The 24,237-nt window shown below is 36.2% G+C and overlaps 1 protein-coding gene across 1 annotated transcript in view; it reads right to left on the reverse strand.

Annotated features, from left to right (window-relative positions):
- The window catches only part of KCNC2 (potassium voltage-gated channel subfamily C member 2), a 222,478-nt gene that overhangs the window by 3,343 nt on the left and 194,898 nt on the right, over positions 1-24,237 (reverse strand). The gene's annotated exons all lie outside the window — the stretch shown is intronic.

The following is a 24,237-nucleotide window of genomic DNA, read 5'->3' on the forward strand; positions in this document are numbered from 1 at the left end:
ACCCATGTTCAATTCCTCCGCCCCTCTCGGAGAGCCTGGCAAGGTACTGACACTATCGAGTATTGAGCCCGAGTGGCAGAGCCTGACAAGCTACCCGTGCATATTGGATATTCCAAAAACAGTAATAATAAGTCTCTCAATGAGAGACGTTACTGGTGCCCGCTCGAACAAATCGATGAGCAACGGGATGACAGTGACAGTGACCGTGATTATTTTATATTATTACTTCAAAAATACACACTTGGCAAAAATTATAGGAAGACAAACTGAATATACTTCCAAAGACAAGAAACAGAGATGAGGAAATTGTAAGTTTCCAGTTTAAAAATCAATTTTGAGTAATGTTCTAGTAATCTCCTTCAGCAATTTAAATATGTTCTATAGATCGATGTTGAATCAGAAAAGTCTTGGCAAAAAAATGTCTCCCAGAAAGCTATAGCCTAAGAATATTTTAAGCCGTATTTTCCTTGGGATTGGCAACCTTTGTAGGATTATGTTGGCAAGTCAAGGTGTTCAAATCAGATCAAACTGAAAAATAACAAAGCCTAGTAAAAGTATTTGGAATCTCCTTGCTCTGCACTTTAGAACGTAAAAACAAGCGATTTTTATTCTATTTGTGAAAAATAGCTGCCTACTTACAGCAGATAGTATTGGATGCAGAGAAGTACTGAAAAATGTGAAGATATGTTTATAGTTAAGTAAAATTTGCACATTTTACTAATAACCTTCACACTGTAAAAGAGAATAGGAAAAGAGACAAAAAGCAACATGAAAAACTTTGGCTGAATGAAAGTAAGTTGTGAGGGATTTTTCATGATTTAAACAAAATGCTAAAAAGTCAGGTCTTTTTTTACCTACATATAGTTATCTTCATTATGCCCGATTAAACTTTTCAACAGGAATAGTGAATGCCCAATTACCTCATCTATACTGCCACATAAAACAATATCTGTTTAGTCTCTTCGCAAAAAATGGAGTTCAAGTCAGGCTCACAATTTTGCCATTCTGAATCATTAAACATTCTGCATCACTTGAGACAGATTTTTTAATTGTTTAAAGAAAATAAGTATATTAACAGTCTTTATACCAAATTATTTCAGCAGTCAGAATTCCTTATTTTTTGAAGTTTCAAATGTATCGCACAACATAAGCAATACTTTATTGTTCAAAGTTTTCTACTACATTTTGGTTTATCAAAGAAATAGAACAATAAATACCCACTCTAAAGACAAGTACAACTTCTTACATTTTCATTCATATCACTGTATCATCTCAAATACATAAGGTTTAAATTACATTAGTTGTTAGACTGAATTTAATTCTTGATATAGCACAATCTTAAGGAAATAAATAATTCGATGTCAAATTATTTTGACATGTTTGGTATACCATCCACAGGATTATAAAGCAATTTGATTTAGGATTATGTATTCAGCCATAAATTTGGGGAAATTTTATTATCTGTTTCTATCATGCCATTCCATAATCTAAAGGACATAAGAAATAAGGATAAAAATAGAAGTAATTTGGAACTACATATTTTTACACAATTATGGAATAAAGATTTAAACTTTATTATGTTCCAACAACTTAAGTCTGCTTAATGGGGAAAAAAAGCAATACAACATCATCACGAGTACTGCATTTTAAAAACGTTTTTTACTAAATAGGTTAAAAAAATAGCTATTAAGTGAGTTGTTTATCCACTTTAATTTCAAAATCACTGCTTTGGAAAAAGATCAAGGAGTTACTGATTTTTTGTTATATTTTTAAAACAGTCAATTAAGGATTTTTGCTTTTATTTTTAAATTGTATTATATTTTGCATAAATTCTCATGGTACTAAATTTTAGTATAATAAATTTTGCAACATCAGTTTCATTTAAAAAATACACTGACATATTCATAGTCCTTAGAGGAATGTATATAAAATAATAAAAAAGAATATGCTTATCACACTGAGTTAAATTCACCAATAATTGAAAATATTTGCAGAAAATATTTATTTCTCTGATCTTTCAAAATCAACATCATGATGTATTAGTTATATTTAAATTAATGTAAATTATGTGTGTTCATTTACGTAGGAATATTTTATTTACATAAAATACTTTAAACATTTATATCATTTTCTTTCTCTTATTTCTTTTACTCTTTATCTATTTCTCTGATTCTTTTACAATATATTTTAAATCTTCTAAGATTTAAAATTATTGTAGATATTATAAATAAATATGAACTGTATTGCATTTTATATGTTATAGATAGCATGTATTCAACATTACATTTATATTATTTCCCAAATTTATTTTATTTAATTTAAAAATCAGTATCTTTTAACTTTGAGGGCCCTCATAGTTATGAAAAAAACATGTCTAAATGCTTTGCTTACCATATTTTGAATGTAATAAGTATTTTGATTCCAGCTTAGGTTTACCACTACTAATCCCTATTCATCAGAAACAAAAAAAAACAAAGCTCTGATTCTTAGCAAAGTTGCTTTCTAAAGGAAAATGAACTTATGTAGTTTGGTTTCTTTGCTTTTTTCTGTCAAAATAAATATATTAAAATTTATGTTAAATGTTCAGATTGAAAACTAATGTAAAATAGGCATTCCTTAAAAATGCTCTATCTTTTTATCATTATTATGTATAAGCACTCTATATGATAAGACTATGTCAGCTCAAAGTTTCATATTAGTATTTACAGCATATTATCAGGCAAAGTTCTTGATAAAAGTGTAGATGCAAGTTTTATTATTTATTGGAAAATGTAAAGAGAAGCTCCACAATTTAATTATCTTATTCCTTATGTTTCATTCCTCCAATAGCAACAAGTTCTTAAAATTTACTGTTGACTGTTTTTTGCCTGTGTCTGTGTATGACCTAATAAGTTGTGAAAATGCTGAAAAATTGTATTTCTGGTGAATTTACTTTAATACATTTTTAAAATTCAGTTAGAATATATTTTGGTAGAATATGATTGCATTTAATATTTATTAATCAAATTAATATTCAAAAATGAAATGTATCCATCCCAGATAGCTACACTGTATTTTCAAACTGTACATTGAAGTCTGTGGCTTGAACAGAATTAACATCAGATTTTGCTGATGTCCTGCTCTTTTGATAAAAGATTTCAATGTCAAGACAAATTTAAAGAAGACATTTTGAAACCAGGTTTGTAGCTGTATTGACTCTACCTTCTTTGATTTTGGTTTCATCTTTTTCATAGTCTATTCTTACCCTCAATCTCTGGTGCTACTTTAAATGGCAAATCACTGGTAAGTAAAAATTTGGAAATAGAGAAACTGTCCCCCAAGTCGGCTCTCTGCTGGCTTGGGCTCCTCTGCATCCTCTTCCCCCACTTTGCCGCCCCATCTCATGAGTCTTGACCAGGTAACAACGACCTACCAGAAACGCTTCCCTGCGCTGCGCGGCCCTGTGAGAAACTGCGACCCCGCCAGGAAGATACTGGGGGCGTGGCCTGTATCTCGGTGGGCGTGGTCTCAAAGTGGGCGTGGCCTCCTGTCGGAGCCGCCACTAACTTGGCTGCAGATATTATCTCCACAGATAATATCTTTGACCTTAGCACAATAGGTGTTGTCTATTTCTTTGAAAATCACTTTAATCATCTCAACCACCTATGCAAAATACCCATTAGCTTAGTCTAACTTTATAAAACCTATCAGTGAATAAGGGAAGCTTAGCACAAACAGAGCCCTTCCTTCCCACAGCAAGAGGGAACAGGAATAAAGAACTACAAAGCTCAGACTCTACACTTCCATATCAAGATGAAGAACCAGCGAAAATCCCCTCCACCAAGAGAGGGAGAAGAAAAGATTCCAGAAACATCATCAGGGGCTACTCACATCTACGTCCTCTCAGATAAACAGTTCAGAGAGGAAATCTGGAGGAGAGTCGACCTATTACAAGCAACCATGGAACAGACATCCAATAAGTTAAGGGAGGAGATGAATGAAGCACTGGAACAGTCTACCAAGAAAAAGCAGGAAGAAATGAGAGCACAAATTTCAAAGCTACAAACGGAAGTCACACAAATAAAGGAGTCGGTAGATGAACTAAAAATCTCATTAGATGCCCTCAACAGTAGAATGACTACAGCCGAAGACAGAATCAGCGACCTACAAGATGAGCTACAGAAAGCTTATAGACAACAACAAATAATGGCCAAAGACCTCAACATGGCTATAGAACGAATCAGAGCCCTGGGGGATGACTTCAAGAGGAAAAACATTAGAATCCTTAGAGTATCAGAACCACAGGGAAGTAACCCCAATGAAAAAAACACAGTCAAAGACATCATTGCTAAGAACTTCCCAGAGCTGGAGAAGGCAGGCATCCAGATACAAGGAGTCCGAAGAGTACCAGCAAAAAGAGACCCAAATAAAAAGACTCCAAGGCATATCATAGTCAGAAAGACAGATATGCTATGTATAGAGACACAATTCTGCAAGCAGCAAGGTCAAAGAAGGAAATCACATACAAAGGAACACCCCTCAGACTTACAGCAGACCTGTTAGAGGAAACCCTCCAAGCCCGAAGACAATGGTGCGACATAGTGAAAAAACTCAAAGAAATGAATGCCTCACCAAGAATACTCTATCCGGCTAAATTCTCACTCAAACTCGAAGGAACTATACATTATTTCTCGGACAAACAACAGCTCAGGAACTTCATAGACTCAAAACCAAACTTGAAAGAAGGTCTAAAGGGGCTACTGTGAGACAAGTAGGAGCCCTATAAGAACAACAAATCCCACAGAAAGATGACACAAAACCCCATCACAATAATCTCTCTCAATGTCAACAGCCTAAATGCACCTATCAAGAGACACAGAGTGGCAAAATGGATCCGGAAATTAAACCCAACATTCTGTTGCCTGCAAGAAACTCACCTGAACAAACAGAGTAAACATAGACTCAAAGTCAAAGGATGGAAAACAATCCTGCAAGCAAACAACCCCCTTAAAAAAGCTGGAGTGGCCATCCTAGTATCCGACAACATAGATTTCAGGTTGAAAAAGATTAAAAGGGACAGCGAAGGTCATTTTCTGTTTATCAAGGGATATGTACAACAGGAAGAAATCACACTCTTAAACTTATATGCACCTAATGAGCGACCGGCTAAATATTTAAAACAACTCCTAGCAGACTTCAAAGAGGACATCACTAACAGCACAATAGTAGTCAGAGACTTCAATACGGCCTTATCGCCTCTAGATAGATTGACAAGAAAAAAACTCAACAAGGAAACACTGACTCTGAAAGAAGAAATTGAAGAGAGAGGCCTAATAGACCTATACAGGGCCTTACACCCCAAAAAGAAAGAATATACATTCTTTTCCAGTGCACATGGAACATTTTCTAAAATAGACCATGTACTGGGCTCCAGAACATACCTCAATAGAATCGGAAAAATAGAAAATTGTATCAACCATCTTTTCAGATCATGATGCGCTGATGATAGAAGCTAACCACTCACAAATACGGAGAATCAAATCAAACACCTGGAAGTTAAACAATTCGATGTTGAACAATGAGTGGGTCAGGAAGAAAATCAAGGAAGAAATCAAAAAATACTTTGAAACAAATGAGAATGAAGACACGAGCTGCCAAAACCTATGGGACGCAGCTAAAGCCGTGTTAAGGGGAAAATTTATAGCTCTCCAAGCATTCCTCAGGAAGGAAGAAAGGGCCCACATAGACAGCTTGACTTCACGACTCAAGACCTTAGAAAAGGACCAGAAAAAGGAACCCAAACCAGAACGAAGGAAAGAAATAATAAAAATTAGAGCAGAAATTAATGACATGGAAACCAAAAAGACAATCCGAAAGATCAATGAAACAAAGGGCTGGTTCTTCGAGAAAATAAATAAGGTTGATAAACCGCTAGCAAGACTCACAAAGAAAGAAAGAGAGAACCCTAATAAATCAAATTAGAAATGAAAAGGGGGACATCATAACAGAAACCAGTGAGATTCAAAAGATCATTAGAGACTACTTCGAAAGTCTATATGCCACAAAACAGGAGAACCTAAAAGAAACGGATGGATTCCTTGATTCCTACAATCTCCCAAGACTGAACAAAGAAGACTTGGAATACCTGAATAGACCCATCAATGTTAAGGAAATTGAAACTGTAATCAAAAACCTCCCTAGAAACAAAAGCCCAGGCCCAGATGGTTTCACTGGCGAATTCTTCCAAACATTTAAAGAAGACCTGTTGTCTGTTTTCCTCAAACTTTTCCAGGCAATTGAAAAAACAGGAACTCTCCCAAACAGTTTCTATGAAGCACACATCTCCCTAATACCAAAAGCAAACAAAGACACCACTAAGAAAGAAAATTACAGACCAATATCCCTGATGAACACAGATGCGAAGATCCTCAACAAAATACTAGCAAATAGGATCCAACAACTCATCAAAAAGATCATACATCACGACCAAGTGGGATTCATCCCGGGGATGCAAGGATGGTTTAACATTCGGAAATCAATCAACATAATCCATCATATCAACAAAATTAAAGATAAAAACTGTATGATCATATCAATAGATGCAGAAAAAGCATTTGACAAGATCCAACATCCTTTCATGATGAAAACCCTCACCAAAATGGGGTTTGGAGGAACTTTCCTCAAGATAGTTGAAGCCATCTATCACAAGCCTACGGCAAGCATTATCCTCAATGGGGAAAAGCCAAGGGCCTTTCCTCTAAGATCAAGCACAAGACAAGGATGCCCACTCTCACCACTCCTCTTCAATATAGTACTGGAAGTACTTGCGATAGTATTAGACAAGAAAAAGAGATTAAGGGCATCCAGATAGGAAAGGAAGAAATCAAACTCTCACTATTTGCAGACGATATGATACTATATCTAGAGAAGCCCAAATCTTCTACTAAGAAACTCTTAGAAACAATAGACTTATACAGTAAAGTTGCAGGCTACAAAATCAATACCCAAAAATCCATGGCCTTCATATATGCAAACAATGAGGCAGAGGAAAGGTACATGAAAAAAGCAATCCCATTCACAATCGTGCCCCAGAAAATCAAGTACCTCGGAATTAGCTTAACCAAGGATGTAAAAGACCTCTACAAAGAAAACTATAAAACGCTACTCCATGAAATCAAAGAGGACATGAGGAAATGGAAACATACACCCTGCTCGTGGGTAGGGAGAATCAATGTTGTCAAAATGGCAATACTCCCCAAAGCATTATACAGATTCAACACGATCCCTATAAGTATACCCATGACATTCTTCAAAGAAATGGATCAAGCAATCCTAAAATTCATATGGAACAACAAACGTCCTCGGATAGCTAAAACAATTCTTGGGAAAAAAGACGATGGGAGGCATAACACTCCCCAACCGCAAACTTTACTACAAAGCAGCAACAATTAAAACAGCATGGTACTGGAACAAAGGCAGAGCTGAAGACCAATGGAATAGGGTGGAATATCCCTACACACAACCCCAAATGTATGATCATCTAATCTTTGATAAGGGAGCAAGAGACGTGAAGTGGAGCAAGGAAAGCCTCTTTAACAAATGGTGCTGGCACAACTGGACAACCACATGCGAAAAAATGAGCTTAGACCTTGACCTGCCACCATGCACAAAAGTCAGATCAAAATGGATTAAAGACCTCAACATTAGACCACAAACCATAAGGTACATTGAAGACAAGTTCGGCAAAACCCTCTACGATATTGAAGATAAAGGTATCTTCAAAGGTGACACAGAACTAAGCAATCTAGTAAAAACAGAGATCAACAAATGGGACTACATTAAACTAAAAAGCTTCTGCACTGCAAAAGATACAGTGACCAGAATCCAAAGACTATCCACAGAATGGGAAAGGATATTTACACAATACCCATCAGATAAGAGGTTGATATCAATGGTATATAAAGCACTGGTTGAACTCTACAAGAAGAAAACATCCAACCCCATCAAAAAATGGGGCGAAGAAATGAACAGAAACTTTACCAAGGAAGAGAATGGCCAAAAGGCACATGAAAAAGTGCTCTACATCACTAATCATCAGAGAGATGCAGATCAAAACAACCATGAGATATCACCTCACACCACAGAGACTGGCACACATCCAAAAGAACAAAAGCAACCGCTGTTGAAGAGGATGTGGGGAGAAAGGGACCCTTCTACACTGCTGGTGGGAATGCCGACTAGTTCAGCCCTTTTGGAAAACAATATGGACGATTCTCAAAAAACTAGTGGTTGAGCTTCCATTTGATCCAGCAATACCACTGCTGGGAATATATCCCAGAGAAGCAAAAAAGTATAGTTAAAATGACATCTGCACTTATATGTTCATTGCAGCACTGTTTACAATAGCCAGAATTTGGAAAAAAACTGAGTGCCCTAGAACAGATGACTGGCTGAAGAAACTTTGGTACATCTATACAATGGAATACTATGCAGCTGTTAGAAAAAATGAGGTCATGAAGTTTGCATATAAGTGTATCAGCATGGAAAGTATCATGCTAAGTGAAATGAGTCAGAAAGAGAGAGACAGACATAGAAAGATTGAGCTCATCTGTGGAATATAGAATATTAGTATAGGAGTCTAACACTCAAGAATAGTAGAAATAAGTACCAGGAGGCTGTCTCCATGGCTTGGAAACTGGTCCCTCATTCTGGGTAACTCAGAGAAGGGAAAACCAAGTAAAATGTGGTGGAAGGTCATAAGGGGGAAGGGTGAGGAGTGCTGAATTTAGAGACTGAACACAATGGCCACTCAACACCTGTATTGAAAACCACAACACCTAATCAGAGAGAGAGAACAAAAGGGAATACCCTGCCATAGTGGCAGTGTGGGGTGGGGGGGAGATGGGACTGGGGAGGGTGGGAGGGAAGGTGGGCTTACTGGTGGTGGAGAATGGGCACTGGTGAACGGATGGGTTCTCAAACTTTGTATGGGGGAAACATGAGCACAAAAATGTATAAATCTGTAACTGTACCCCCACGGTGATTCACTAATAAAAAATTTAAAAAATAAAAATAAATAAATAAATATTTGGAAATAATAGACACATAAGAAATTAATGAACAATATTATGGTACAACAGATTTTTACTCTCATAGGTCTTCAAACAAAAATGTACTGCAATACCACTTTATTTATTTATTTTTGGTCATGCTACTCTAACATCCACAAAATTGTCTACTTTGGTAATTACTCTGCCACTAATCAGCACACTTTTACTAAAAGCTTGCCCTATAAAATAGCTTTCTATTAGAATAATAGAAAGCTTTCCTGTAAACCATCAATATTTTAAAATTATTTTATTTGCTAAATTTACCAAGTGATTAGAATAAAATAGCATTGAATTGCCATTTTATCTTGTAATTTTCTCACAAGTTTATGTATATATACACAAATATTTTTATCTATCTAGCAATATTTGTCATTTGAATTTCTCATTCTATGAATTACTTTTTGACCACTTTCAACAGAAGTTCCTGGAGTGTTTGTGTGTTTGTGTGTGTGTCACACTGTAGATATAGTCCATTTTAAAGTAACTTTAAAATTTTGAAAGAGACATATAAAGATTCATTTGTTATATTTATATAGTGTTATTTCTATAGAAGAGAATTAAATTTTATTTACTTATTGAGGTAACACAGGTATAAATGGCTATATATATTTTAGGATGCAATTTTATACTTCTCCAAAGTTTATTACCACACCACACCCACCTCGAAAGCACCAATAGCTTGTCACAGTTCATTTGACCATTTGAACACATTTTAACATATCCTTTCAACACAACCACAGTATTTTAAATTTTAATGGACTAAAATCCATTTTATCTTTCCATTATTATAGTTAACTAAATTTTTTAGTAACTGCAGAATCATCCCTAATATTAATATTTGATATAAAACACTTTAAATTTAATTAAATGTAGACAGTGGTTCAACAATTTTCTCCATACAATGAATTAATTTTTCAATGCACTGTTCCACTCAATGACCATATAGCCTGTATACCTACATTTGAGTTCTTTAGTCTGATCCAATAGTCTGTTTTATACTAAGTAGCATAATATCTTTTTGGAGATTATTCTAATTTTTATAAGGTGAAGCTTCAAATAGTGTTTTTCAAAACTAATATAATTTTTCTATATATGCCAGCTTGTAGATAATTGTGAGGACCCTGGCCTGGGGGAGTATTAGAGGTCAAGCAACTCTCATTTTATTAGCTATCAACGAGATATTTATACACAATTTCAGGGCAGCTTGGATATTGTGAGCACCTGGTTATCACGCTCTTTACGTACACTTTGCTGGGCCCTTCACAGATGTTAGCTAATGATTTATGTTTCCCGTTTCTCAAGGCCGGGTATGTTGGCTCAGACAAGTGGTGACTTTCAGTTTTCATCCCATTATCTCCTCAACCAGAGTCTCTTTCTGGGTGGAGTGTTGGCACAGGGCCCTAAGCCCCTGTGAAGAGAGCCTGCTCCTGCTGCTAAGGGCAGGGGATTTGGCCAGGGTCTCAGCTAGCTGCTAAGACCCCAACAGATAATAATGTGTTGTAGGATTTTGTCACACGGAAAAACCTGACAAGCTCCCCATGGCATATTCGATATACCAAATACAGTGACAATAACAGGTCTCGTTCCCCTGACCCTGAAAGAGCCTCCAATTGTTGGGAAAGACAAGTAAGAAGAGGCTGCTAAAATCTCATGGCTGGGACGAATGGAAACGTTACTGGAGCCAACTCAAGCAAATTGATAAACAACAGGATGACAGTGATAGTGATGCTAAACTTTTATATGCATTTTAGCATACTCTTATTAAATGCTTTGGCAATTCTGTTGGAATTAGTTTTAATTTTTAATTAGTTCGTTTAGATTTAACACTTTAGTAAGCTACTTCATCCATGATAAGATTTGGTCTGTGACCATGAAGAGATTTATTTATGTGGATGTTATATTTAGTCTTTTAATAGAGTTTTAAATTTTGTTCATAGAATTTTAAAAATCTTTTATTAGTTAATTCTTTGGCTATGTGAAGTCCCTGTGACCAAGGTCTTACTGTTGTGGTGCCAGGGATCCAATGCAGAGTCTCACATTTGCAACGTGCTCTACCACGGGCCATATCACCAAGCCCTCTGATTAACTGAAGCGATAGCACAGCAGGTAGGGTGTTTGCCTTGTACTCGGCCAACCTGGGTTCGATTCCTCCATCCCTCTCGGAGAGCCTGGGAAGCTACTGAGAGTATCATGCCTGCATGGGAGAGCCTGGCAAGCTACCCGTGGTGTATTCAATATACCAAAAATAGTAACAAGTCTCACAATGGAGACGCTACTGCTGCCTACTAGAGCAAATCGATGAACAGCGGGATGACAGTGCTAATCTATCATAATTTCCTACCTATCTGACTTTGCATTTGTGTTGCAAGTGGACAATAAATTTTTATAAGCTTGGTATGCAAAATTAATTTTTATACAAAAGCATTAGAAATGTCTACTAGTTTTGTGATGTTTCAAGTAATTCTGTAGGGTTGATCAAAAAAATGCAAAAAGTGATTATTTTATTTTCTTCAAATACTGACAAATGGGTTTTAGTTTTCCATATTAAGTCAATCTGAATTTCCCATCGGCTTTTTAAATAAGCTATCAAAACCTCTTATGTCAAGTTATTTGAGATTTTTCATTTAATCAGGAATTTCTATTTCATACTGGATTTTATATATATCTAAAATGCTTCTGTGTTTTTTTCTTGATCAGCTGTTGGGGAACAGTTTCCCCCCAATGTGCCCAGACATGCTGTGCACTGGGTCTGAGCAGACATGGGGCGAAGGATGATGAGCGTTTGGAGAAACACCCTCTGGGAGCGGGCAAGTCACCTTATTGCCAGATACACATATATTTTATAGAGGGTCTCGGTTTACAAGCAAGTTCAGTCTCATGAAGTCCAGCATTATTGGCCTATCACCTCTCCAACTCTGCTTTGCCCCTGTCCAATCCCAATCAAGGCTAGATGCTGCAGTTAGGATGACTTGCTGGGCGTATGTGACAGTTTCTGTGTCTTGGGCACATGTGCCTAGGAGGTCCAGTGAGGCTCAAGGCCGAACACCTGATGCTGGCTGACACCCTGTTCTTGCCAACTTTGCCCAGATACTCCCTCTTGCGAGGCTTTGCTTCTGGGCTGCTTTGCAAGGACGGGTCTTATCTGCACCAGTGTTTGTCACCCATGTTCTGCAACCAGCTACTTATTAATCTGTTCAAATTTATTATGTGTAATATAAAAGGCTCTTATTTGAATTTCATATTTGTGCTTCAAATGTGTTACCTACTATGAGTGAAATACCGTAACAGAATTCTATTTTCACTTATGAAAGTAATTTCTTATGCACTGTTCTGTAAAATTTTTGAGTCTCACAAAAGTTGAAATATCTTACTCAAGCACCCAGGTCTTCTATGTTTGGAATTCTAACATGATCCCCTAGACTAGACCATACCAGAGTAAGGTATGAACATGGGGAATAATAAAAACTCTAGGTTATCCACTTTCTTTTTACCTTCTATGCCTTCAGTCTGATCCCCAGTTCCCCATAGATCTTTTCAGGGTACAACTTCCATGATAATGCTGTCTTCATGAAACTTTATTCCTAAGAATATGAATATTAGTTATGACCCTCTTCTTCATGAGTCTATTATGAATGTCAGAATGCCATATGCACAATATCTTAAAAGGTGAATGAACCTTTGATTGGAGGGGATTTTTTAAAATCAACAATTAATTGACTTATTTGCCTCTCAAATGGTATTGAGATGACCCTTGGAACCTCCAATATCTTAACCTGGGAAAGAAAAAGAAAAATTTTATTGCTGTATCAAGGCCAGTAGGAAAAATTTTTTGAACCATGGAACATGGCAGTAGCTAGAATTGGGTTTTAGGTGAATTGAATCACTGAGTAGGCAGCTCTGTCCACATACCCACCCGACAGATTAGCCCTCTGTGTGAGCAGCCAAATGTACAGGGATCTCATCTTCAAAACTCATTTTCAAAAGATTAATATTGGGGGCCGGAGCGATAGCACAGCGGGTAGGGCGTTTGCCTTGCAGGCGGCCGACCCAGGTTCGATCCCCGGCATCCCATATGGTCCCCCAAGCACTGCCAGGAGTAATTCCTGAGTGCAAAGCCAGGAGTAACCCCTGAGGATCGCTGGGTGTGACCCAAAAAGCAAAAAAAAAAAAAAGATTAAAATCGTCAGTGACTGTATGCACCTTACAAACCACTCAGGTGTATAGGTTTATGTGTAATTTTTGCATTTTATCTATTTAAAATCGTATAATTCAGAAATTTAAAATATCAAAAGTTTATTTGTTTTGTTTGGGGCCACACCTGGCAATGCTCAGGGGTTACTCCTATCTCAGCACTCAGGAATCCCTCCTGGAATTTCTTGAGGGGCCATATGGAATGTTGGGAATCAAACCCAAGTAAGTAAGCACCCTGTCTACTGTATATCTCTCAGATATCTACTGTATATCTCTACTGTATATCTTTATTGTCCCCATATATATAAACAATTATGTACAAGTTTTTATGTATTTATTCACATATTGGTTATCAGTTGAGAGATCAATCATTAATTAAACTTTGTGATTGGGATTTCAGTTTATTGAGTTATTGTTAAAACCATATCATAAAAATTATGGTAGATATGGTGTTGGGGTGGATGTGGGGAGAAAGGGACCCTCCTACACTGCTGGTAGGAATGCTGACCGGTTCAGTCCTTTTGAAAAACAATATGGTTGCTTCTCAAAAAATTAGAAATTGAGCTCCCATTTGACCCAGCAATACCACTCTGGGAATATATCCCGTAGACACAAAAAAGTACAGTCAAAATGACAACTGCACTTGTATGTTCATCGCAGCACTGTTTAAAATAGCCAGAATTTGGAAAAAACTTGAGTACCCAAAAACAGATGACTGATTAAAGAAACTTTGGTACATCTACACAATTGAATACTATGTAGCTGTTAGAAAAGATGAAGTCATGAATTTTGCATATATGTGGATCAACATGGAAAGTATCATGCTAAGTGAAATGAGTCAGAAAGAGACAGACATAGAAAGATTGCACTCTGCAGAATACAGAGCAACAGAATGGGAAACTAACACCCAAGCATAGTAGAAATAAGTAATAGGAGGTTGGCTCCATGGCTTGGAAGCCAGCCTCACATTCTGGGGGAAAAGGCAGCTCAGATAGTGAAGGGAACACCAAATAAAGTGTGGTTGGAGGACCCGCTTGGGATGGGAGATGCTTGCTGAATGTAGACCATAGATTGAACATGATGACCACCCAATTCCTCTATTGCAAACCACAACACCCCAAAGGAGAGAGAGAACAAAAGGGTATGCCCTGCCATAGAGGTGGGGTGGGGTGGGGGGATGGGATGGGGGTGGGAGGGATACTGGGGTCATCAGTGGAGGAGAATGGGCACTGGTGCAGGGATGGGTTGTATGACTGAAATACAAGCACGAAAATATGTAAGTCTGTAACTGTACCCTCATGGTGATTCATTAATAAAAATAATAAATTAAAAAATTAATAACTGAACCATCACATGATACAGAAAAAATATGGTAGATAATTTTTAATTATCTAATTAAGCTTTAATACCACAAAATACATCATGAGCAATAAATATCATTTGAGGGACTGGAGCAATAGTACAGAGGGTAGGGTGTTTGCCTTACATGTGGCTGACCCAGACTTGATCCCCTGCATCGCATATGGGGCCCTGAGAACCACCAGGAGTAATTCCTGACTGCAGAGCCAGAAGTAACTCCTGGGCATCACTGGGTATGGCCCAAAAACTAAAGAAAAGTTTTAAAGTAGAAATACCCCATGATAGTTTAGCAATTAGATTCGATTTCTCTATTTCTTTTTAAAATTTGTCATTATCCCAAGAAATTTAGCACAGTCATAGGCATTTCTCTTGCATTGTCTTTAAGATTTTCTAATGATACTAAGATCTTTTATAGTCCAGAAAATAAAGGGCCCCTGGGCTTTTATTCCCTAGAAAGCTGAGGACAAGCCTGTATTCCAAGTAAACATTTTTCCCTAGAGGGAGGAAACAAAACTAATATAACAGAAACTACAAAACTGCCTGACTCATCCTCTGTTTCCAACCTGTTTTCTTTTTCCTTCCTTATTCATAGTCTAAGAGACTGTGAACACTAAATACTTTACCAGCATCTATGGAGGTTGAATGAACAAGGTGATACAGTCCCGGCAGGGAATAAAAGCAGGTCATGGATATTGTTTTCCTTCGTGTTACTGCCTTGTCCTAATTCCTGGAATAGTGACATAAGGCTAGAAGTATAGATGCCATGTGAAAACTAACAAAATAAAAGTCAACATGCTAAATTTTCTGGATAAGGATCCTGGAACCTTTAAGTGTCTGGTCATTAATGACTTTGTGCAAGTTAAGACAATGCCAACAACCATTATATTCTGTGTCAAAAACTAAAACTTTATTCAAGATATTTAAAAATTCTGTTTCCTGAGTGAATTGTATGGAAACACTATCCGTAAAGGACATTAGCCTTGATACTTGAGATGTGTGTCTGGCATAGAATCTCTGCTCTCCAGAGTCCTTCTCGGTGCTCTATGGAGCAACTTCTGTGGTTTGTGATGCATCTCTCAGCTCTTCAACAGAAGTTGGTACAATTATCTATTATTCCTTTTAACAATCTTGCAAGGCCTCCCTCTGTCTAAGTCTTGAAGATTTTACCCTTCTCTGAGTGTACAATCCCTGTCTTAACCTTCTAAACATTTTATTTAGTTTCTTTCCATTCATGGCAAATGGGCCTCTGTAGCCCCCTAAACTGGGAGATTTTTTTTCTTTGTTTTCTTTTCTGGGGGGAAGGGGCTTCATGCGTCACACCAAGTGATGCTTACAGTTTACTCCTGGCTCTGCACTCAGGAATTACTCCTGGCGGTGCTCAGGGTACCATATATGATGCCGCCAGGGATTGAACCCGAGTAGGCAAGACAAACACCCCACCTGCTGGGCTATTATTCTGGCCCCACAACTGTTATATTTTCTAAGTTGCTGCTCGTAATGAATATTTTTGTGTTTACCTGGAAAGACTATTATATATATATATACATATGTATAGTCAGTTATAGATATCCTCTCTCTATATCCTCTATTTAAGCATTTAAAAGTCACTTTAAAATTCTAGTGCATGCCTCAGCTACCAATTAACCAAGTGAATGAAAAACACACCCAGTTTATTGTTGGTCCAGACAGTAAAGAATAAATTCCTATAATTCAAACTATAAACTTTACAAGATAATTACAGCACAGCTAGGGCTGGAGTGACAGCACAGTGGGTGGGGCATTTGCCTTACACGCGGCCGACCCGGGTTCCATTCCCAGCATTCCGTATGGTCCCCTTAGCACCACCAGGAATAATTACTGAGTGCAGAGCCAGAAGTAACCCCTATTCATCACCCACAAAACAAAACAAAACAAAAAAATTATAGGCACAGCTAAATTTAATTTAAAAACAAATTTTTGATCACTGGAGATAAAAGTTCCACAAGCTGTTAAGTAATAGAAGTTACCTTCTATCAATATTTTATGTGCAATTTTATTATATTTTATTTTAAATTTTATCTTTGGGGTCACACCTAGCAGTGCTCAGGGCTTACTCCTGGTCTGTGCTTAGGGATCCCTCGCTAGGGATGCCAAAACTATATGGTCTATCAGAGATTGTCTTGCTACATGCAAGATAAACCCCCTTACAAGCCCAATCTTTAAAATATTTAGTTTTGTTTAGAAGTAAACAGAACTAATCTTCAAGGTATTCTTAAAGGCTTCTCCTTTTCTCATGCTAACATGGCATTTGCTGTGATTTCTTCCATCTTAGGAAAAAAATCACTAATTTCCACTTTTAGCATCTGAATCACCTATTTCTCTGCTCTTCTTTGCAAGACATCTCCTAATAGAATCTATATTTGCTAGCTCTTGTTCTTCTTCATTTCCTTAAACCTATACTAATTAAGCTTTCATGACACCATTAAAGCTGGTTTTGTCAATATTGCCAATGGAGTCTCATTGTTAAATCCAATGGCTGGCACACACAATCAGTAATTTCCTCCTTCATCATTAATCTTACTTTTTGTTGGTTTTGTTTGATTTGGGGGGAAACTGCCTATTTCAGGGCTTACTCTTGCTGAGCTCATGAATCACTCACGGCAGCGCTCAGGGGACTATATAGGGTGTTGGGAACCAAACTCAAGCCAGCCACATTAATATTACTTTGAAGTGTTCAGGTCCCTACTTACTCTTAATTTTCCTGTAATTTGTCATTTGCTCATTCTGTTTCATTTTATATTCCTGAATCTCTATGTAGCAACCAGTATGACAATAATGGTTGGAAATGATCACTCTGATCAAGAATTGAGTGTTGTAAGTAGGTAAAGGATATACACGAAGTGAATAATGATCAACAAGATACAATAGAATCAACCCACTTGTTTAATTAGAGGGGAGGGATTCCCAAGGGATATTGGTAAATTGAATTTCTGGTCCAGGGAAACTAACTTGGAGTTGCTATTTAAAAACATTAAAGCAATAAGTAAGAAGCTTACTAACTTAAGAAGCTTAAATACAGTAACCAAAGTGTCTGTGGCAAATTATAATTTAATCTACAGTGGCAATAATATCTGATAAAGTCCAGACATTATATAAACAAGACAAAAGCAGGAATTTTGTGTCCAATATATTTCAGACACTTTGTAGTATCAGGAGATACTGAAAAAGAAAAACAAATGAATGAATTACTAGTTGACTTAAAATAGGTTAAAAGGAACCAAAAGATAAAATTGAATAGTAAACTTCAAAGTTTCTGTTTAATTCTGACATCAGTTGTTGAATAACTAATGGAGAACATAGTACACTATAAATGTTTTTAAAAAATCAGTCCTTGTAATACTTTGATTTAACAAACTTGCTTTAAGATTCTTCTGTGATTGTAGCAGAGTGCCAGGCAATGAAAATAGAGTAAAGAATATCTTCTGGTAGTAAACAAAAAATAGAGTCCAGAAAATTTTTGAAAGAAATTTAATTATGATCTTTGGAAGTGGTGTTAAACTTAATGATCAACAGCAACTTGCTACTGTGCTCACTTATCAACTTAGCAAAATGTGAAGGCAAAAATTTAATTTTAAAAGAAGAAACTGAGTTTTAAACTCTTTCAAGTAATAAGTGTGACAATGTCAAAATCTAAAAACCTATTTCAAAATTAAATAACTCATAGAGTGGTTAGGATTCTTATTTCTTTCCTCCACTCTTGATTCTTAGAATTAATTTTTGTGTTTCACCATAATTTATTTACAAAAAATGTATTTCACCATATCAATATTTATGAAAGAATTGTTAAAGATAAACTGCATTTAACCAATTCAAGCAAGGAAGATTTAATTGTAGGTTATTGAATTATAAATCAAAGCTGTTGAAATAGAGGTGAGAGAGTACACTCAATCTGACTGAAAACAACAAGCCAGAGGGTTTTCAATTGCTGGGATGAGTAGCACTGGAGAACACTCTTAGGGCATTAGCTTGATAGATATGATCACGGCACTTTCATTTACTAACTGACAATAACTGGTTTGTCTTTTCCTTTCCTCCTCTTTCCCTCCCTCCCTCCTTCTCTCCATCCCTTCCTTCCTCTCTCTATTCCTTTCTTTCATGTTTTTATTTTATAAAAGTATGCATTTAAATTACCAAGTGTTTCCCAGCAAACAGAAATAAACCTGAAACATAGAAGAAATTTTTTTGGCATGTAACTAAAGGTCTACACATTGGTACAGCTGCTCTATGGAGTCAACAATGTTTCCAAATTCTCAAGCATTTTTTGTGCTGAGTTTTTTCATTATTCATAACTGGAAGATCACAATGAATATTCATTTGAAAGAAATGTCACAGATCCTTGAGAAAGATATTGATTTCTTATAAAATTGGCAAGTACTGGAAGAAGACTAAGGGGCAAAACCAGAAATTTTGAGTTGTATTTTTTTTTTTTTACTTTTTAGGTCACACCTGGCTCTGCACTCAGGAATTACTCTTGGCAGGGCTCGGGGGAGCATACAGGATGCTGGGAATTGAACCCGGGTTGGCCGAGTGCAAGGCAAATGCCCTACCCTCAGTGCTATTGCTCCAGCCCCGAGTTATATTTTTTTTTAAAGCAAATACTCTTATGGGTCAGTGACATATGGTTAGAATAAAATCTGTCTGACATTTAGCCAAACTGAGGGAAATATTAAGGAATCTTAGTCAAAGCAATCAATTGGTCATTCAAATACATTTTAGATATTTCTGATCATGAAAAATGTTATACAACCTAGTTTAGTTGCATGAGGAATTATATGACTGGGGAGGCTGCAGAAATTTCTGCCTGTGACTTTCCAATGGAACACTTATGTCAAAGAATACAATTCTAGTTATGCTGTGTCTACAAATCCAGCAAATTACATATCAATATAGAAAAAAGCAAAGATACTATTGAAGGCAATCGAGTTATTCCATATGTTTTGAGTCAGCGTTGTGATTGTTATATTTAGAATTATCAGTACAAATATATAACCAGGAATTTTGAAAGATGAACTTTATAATGTTATGTGTGCTAAGAATTTGTGGTGCCAGAACAACAGCACAGAGCATAGGGCACTTGCCTTGCATGGGTCCCAGCACCACATATGGGACTCCTAATCTCTGCCATAGTGATCCCTGAACACAGCACCACTGGGTATTCCCCTCCGCACAAAAAAAGGCTTATTTTTATATCCTAGCAGTTTTATATAACTTCTTACGACTTCTTACACAAACATCACAGTACCACTGTCATTCCGTTGTTCATCGATTTGCTCAAGCAGGTGCCAGTAATGTCTCCATTCGCCCTAGTCCTGGATTTTAGCAGCCTCTCTTTACTCATCCTTCCCAATGGTGCCACATTGGAGGCTCTTTCAGGGTCAGGGGAATGAGATCCATCATTGTTACTGTTTTTGGCATATCGAATACGCCACGGGGAATTTGCCAGGCTCTGCCATGTGGGCAAAACAAATATAAACTTTTAAATAATGCAAAAACATGTTTAATAATAAGGCTTCTAACTTGAAGGAAAAATTATGTTCCCATATTTAACTATAAACTTGTATTTCCTGCCACTAGTGTTTGCTTTTAGTTATATGTAATTCTATTGTATAATAAAAATATACGCTTAAAAATGAAGATAAAAACTCTACCATATACACACAATTTGCAAGAAATTATTAGAATCACAATTAATGGTTAATAAAAAGATTAATTTCCTTAAAAAAGCCTTTAGCTGACTTTTAGATAATTATTAGAATAATATGTAGATGAAGAGTAAGGACTGCATGATATTTGCAAAACATTACTTATTCAAGCTAATTTACATATTTTCAAATTAATAAAACAGCATTATTTAATAACCACTGCTTAGAAATTCTGATATCACTGTATCACTGTCATCCCGTTGCTCATCAATTTGCTCAAGCGGGCACCAGTAACGTCTTCATTGTGAGACTTGCTGTTACTGTTTTGAGCATATCAAATATGCCACGGGTAGCTTTCCAGGCTCTGCCATGCGGGCGAGATACTCTTGGTAGCTTGCCAGGCTGAGAGGGGCAGAAAAATTGAATCCAGGTTGGTCGCATGCAAGGCAAATGCTGTACCCCCTGTGCTATTGCTCCAGCCCAGAAATTCTGATATATTTAATAAAATAGATTAAATGATTCAATTCAAAGTGATTTTGAATTATGGTGTAGCTGAGTTGTCCTGTTAATGATAATGTCAGTCTTACTTGCTGCTATTTGATATAAAATGTAATGACTATCAGAAAGCAGTTTATTAGATTAGGGTAACTAGGAGGATTGGTTAATGGTTAGAAAATTATCACAAGTTTGTGTGGGGCAAAGGGCAGTTAGGAAGAGAAGGGACCAGTATGACAATAATAGTTGGAAATGATCACTCTGGATAAGAACTGAGTGTTGAAAATAGATAAAGGGATATACATGATAACACTGCAGTTTTTGTACTGAAAACCATAATGCCCAAAAGGAGAGAGAAATTGAGAGAGAGAGAGAGAGAGAGAGAGAGAGAGAGAGAGAAGAGAGGAGAGAGGTGGGGAGAAGGAGGGAGGGATGGGGTGGGGAGAAGGGAGAGAGGAAGGGAGAGAAGAAAAGTGTCTATTATAAAGATAGAGGCAGGGTAGAGAGGCAGGGGGAGAACTGGGGACATTGGTGGTAGGAAAAATACACTGGTGGAGGGATAGTGTTGGAACATTATATGACTGAAACCCAATCATGAACAACCTTGTAACTGTGTATTCAATTAAAATAAACATTTTTTTTAAAAAAAAGAATACAAAACCTATTCTGGTCAGTAGGTTGGTCAAGGGTACCATCAGACAAACATAGCCATACAAAAGTCATTCTATTAGAAGGAGGAGGGTGGGGAGAGTAAAAATCAAAACATTTAAAAAATTAAAAAATAAATTATGGTAACTAAACTTTTAATATTCTGTAAATCAATATTTTCAGTCGAAATAAGTCACAAAAAAACTCTCCTGATCAAAATATTATACAACAGTGAAGATGCGCTTAACTCTCAATTTTTTAAATATTTTTGAGCTGGGCATAAGTATACTCAAAGCAAACTTTTAAATCTGCACTCAGGGATTACTCTTCACATTGCTAGGAAACCATATAAGATTGCCATTGCAAGATGGCTTAGCCGTGCTCAAGGCAAATACCTTATTCCTGTACTATTTTTCCAACACCAAACTGCTGATTTTTTAAAATTTTATTAGAAAATAGGAAAAAAAATAGAAATGCTAATAAACTATCTTAATACCAGAAAACAAAAGGAAGAAAAGGCAAATAAAACATTTTATTTGTGGGATACAAATAATGGAACTATAATAAAATTTAAACTGATTCCCATAATAATTTTACCATACTCTATTAAAAATTTAAATCAAACAACATATTTACAGTCTGAAGTGAATCAATAGCTATTCCATAAATAACATATGAATGATAAACACAATTGACAGAGAAAATGAATTAAGAGAACTGAAGATTTTCTATGGACTATGATAAAATGACAAAAGAAGTGCAAATAACTTACCGTCACCAGAAATTATAATTCTTGATTTTAATTTCCAAGTGATTTGAAAACAGGTGTTTGCAAAAATCTGCACATAGACCTTTATTCCCATTTTATTCATAAATGACAGAACTTAAAATCATTTATCAGTAGGTGAATGAGCAAAATGTATTACAAAATAGTATTTAGTCCTGAAAAGAATGAACTATCAGGTTATGAACTGATATGGAGTAAACTTAAATGCATATTACTAAGTGAAAGAAGCCTAGTTGTAAAAACTGTGTACAATATGATTTTAACTATATTGACATTGTGAACAAGACAAATCTATGGAGATATAAAAATCCTCATGATTTCTCATGGTTAAACATAGAAGAGGATTGAGTACAGATGAATTTTAGGGTAGCAAAACTATTCTGTTTGAGGCACAGTGGTGGTAATGTCATATACATTTACTAAATTTATGGGATTTTCAGTGCCAAGAAAAATACCTATTGAAAACTATGAACTTATGTGATGATGACATGCCAATATAAGTTCACTCTTGTGATTATTATATTACTGTGCTGTAAAATGTAGGCAGTAGAGAAGGACCTGAGTGAGGGGTAGGTAGTGAACTCTATACTTTTTCACAGTATTTTGCTCTGAACTTAAAATGGCCCTCAAAATTAAAGTTTAAATTTTTAAGTGTGTGACAGGTTTTGGTTACTCAAAAGCTTTGCCATAGTCTCAAGATTTTAATGTTTAAATACATAATTAGTGGTTCATAATTTTGACATGATAGTATAAGAAGTAGAAAAGTAAAAGAAAATAAATTGTTATATTAATTCAATTGAATAATTAAAACTTTTAGACAAATAATAAAAATGGAATATCCTTCCAACAGAATTGATTTAAGGAATAAAATGATATTTAAAATTTAAGATAATCATTAATAAACTGAACCCTTCATATGGGAAAGCGAATACACATCTAAAATTTAATAATGTTCAAACAGTTAAACAATTAAACTTTGGCAGGGAAAAAATGAAAGGATACAATTTTTTCAGTGCAAAAAAGTTAAACCACATATTTTAATCATTATAAATGCCCATGGATTTTAATACTTAATAGGTTCATTTAACTCTGTCTTCAAGTATATTATAAATCCTCCAGAGTAGCTGCTTTGTAATAGTGCCTTTTAACGTATTCATTGTCTCTGAAGTTCACTAACGCTATTCCATTAATGTGTCTTGTGATCATTCCAAAACGAAAGAATATCTCCACTTTCATTTATGACTATTTAATCTTGATTTTTAATCAAAATTTGATGGTAATTGTTACCTATTAATATATATTATCTCCCCTTCCTACATACTTTGTCTTTATATAGTACATACATATAAGACCATGACACCATTGTTTAGAAACATTTTTCAGTAATCATACTTGGACAGATTCTTTTTTTTTTAATTTTATTGAATCACTGTGAGATAGTTACAAGCTTTCATTTTTGGGTTACAATATCACAATGATCAAACACCCATCCCTCCACCAGTGCACATTCCCCACCACCAATATCCCGGGTATACTCCCCCTCTTTCACCCTCCCCTGCCTCTATGGCAGACAATATTCCCCATACTCTCTCACTCTACTTTTGGGTATTATAGCTTACAACACAGACACTGAGAGGTCATCATGCTTGGTCCATCATATACTTTCAGCATGCTTCTCCCATCCCAACTGGTTCCTCCAGCCATCATTTTCTTAGTGATCCCTTCTCTATTCCATCTGCCTTCTTCCCTCCGCTCATGAAGCAGTCTTGCAGCTATGGGGCAATCTCCCGGGTCTTATATCTACTGTCCTTGGGTGTCAGTACAAGTGATGCTACCCTACACTCCACAAATGAGTGCAGTCCTTCTATGTCTGTCCTTCTCTTTCTGACTCATTTCACTTAGCATGATACTCTCCATGTTTATTCATTTATAAGCAAATTTCATTACTTAATCTCTCTTAACAGCTGCATAGTATTCCATTGTGTAG

Source organism: Sorex araneus, chromosome 10 (genome assembly GCF_027595985.1).
Source record: "Sorex araneus isolate mSorAra2 chromosome 10, mSorAra2.pri, whole genome shotgun sequence".
NCBI classification, from domain to species: Eukaryota; Metazoa; Chordata; class Mammalia; order Eulipotyphla; family Soricidae; genus Sorex; species Sorex araneus.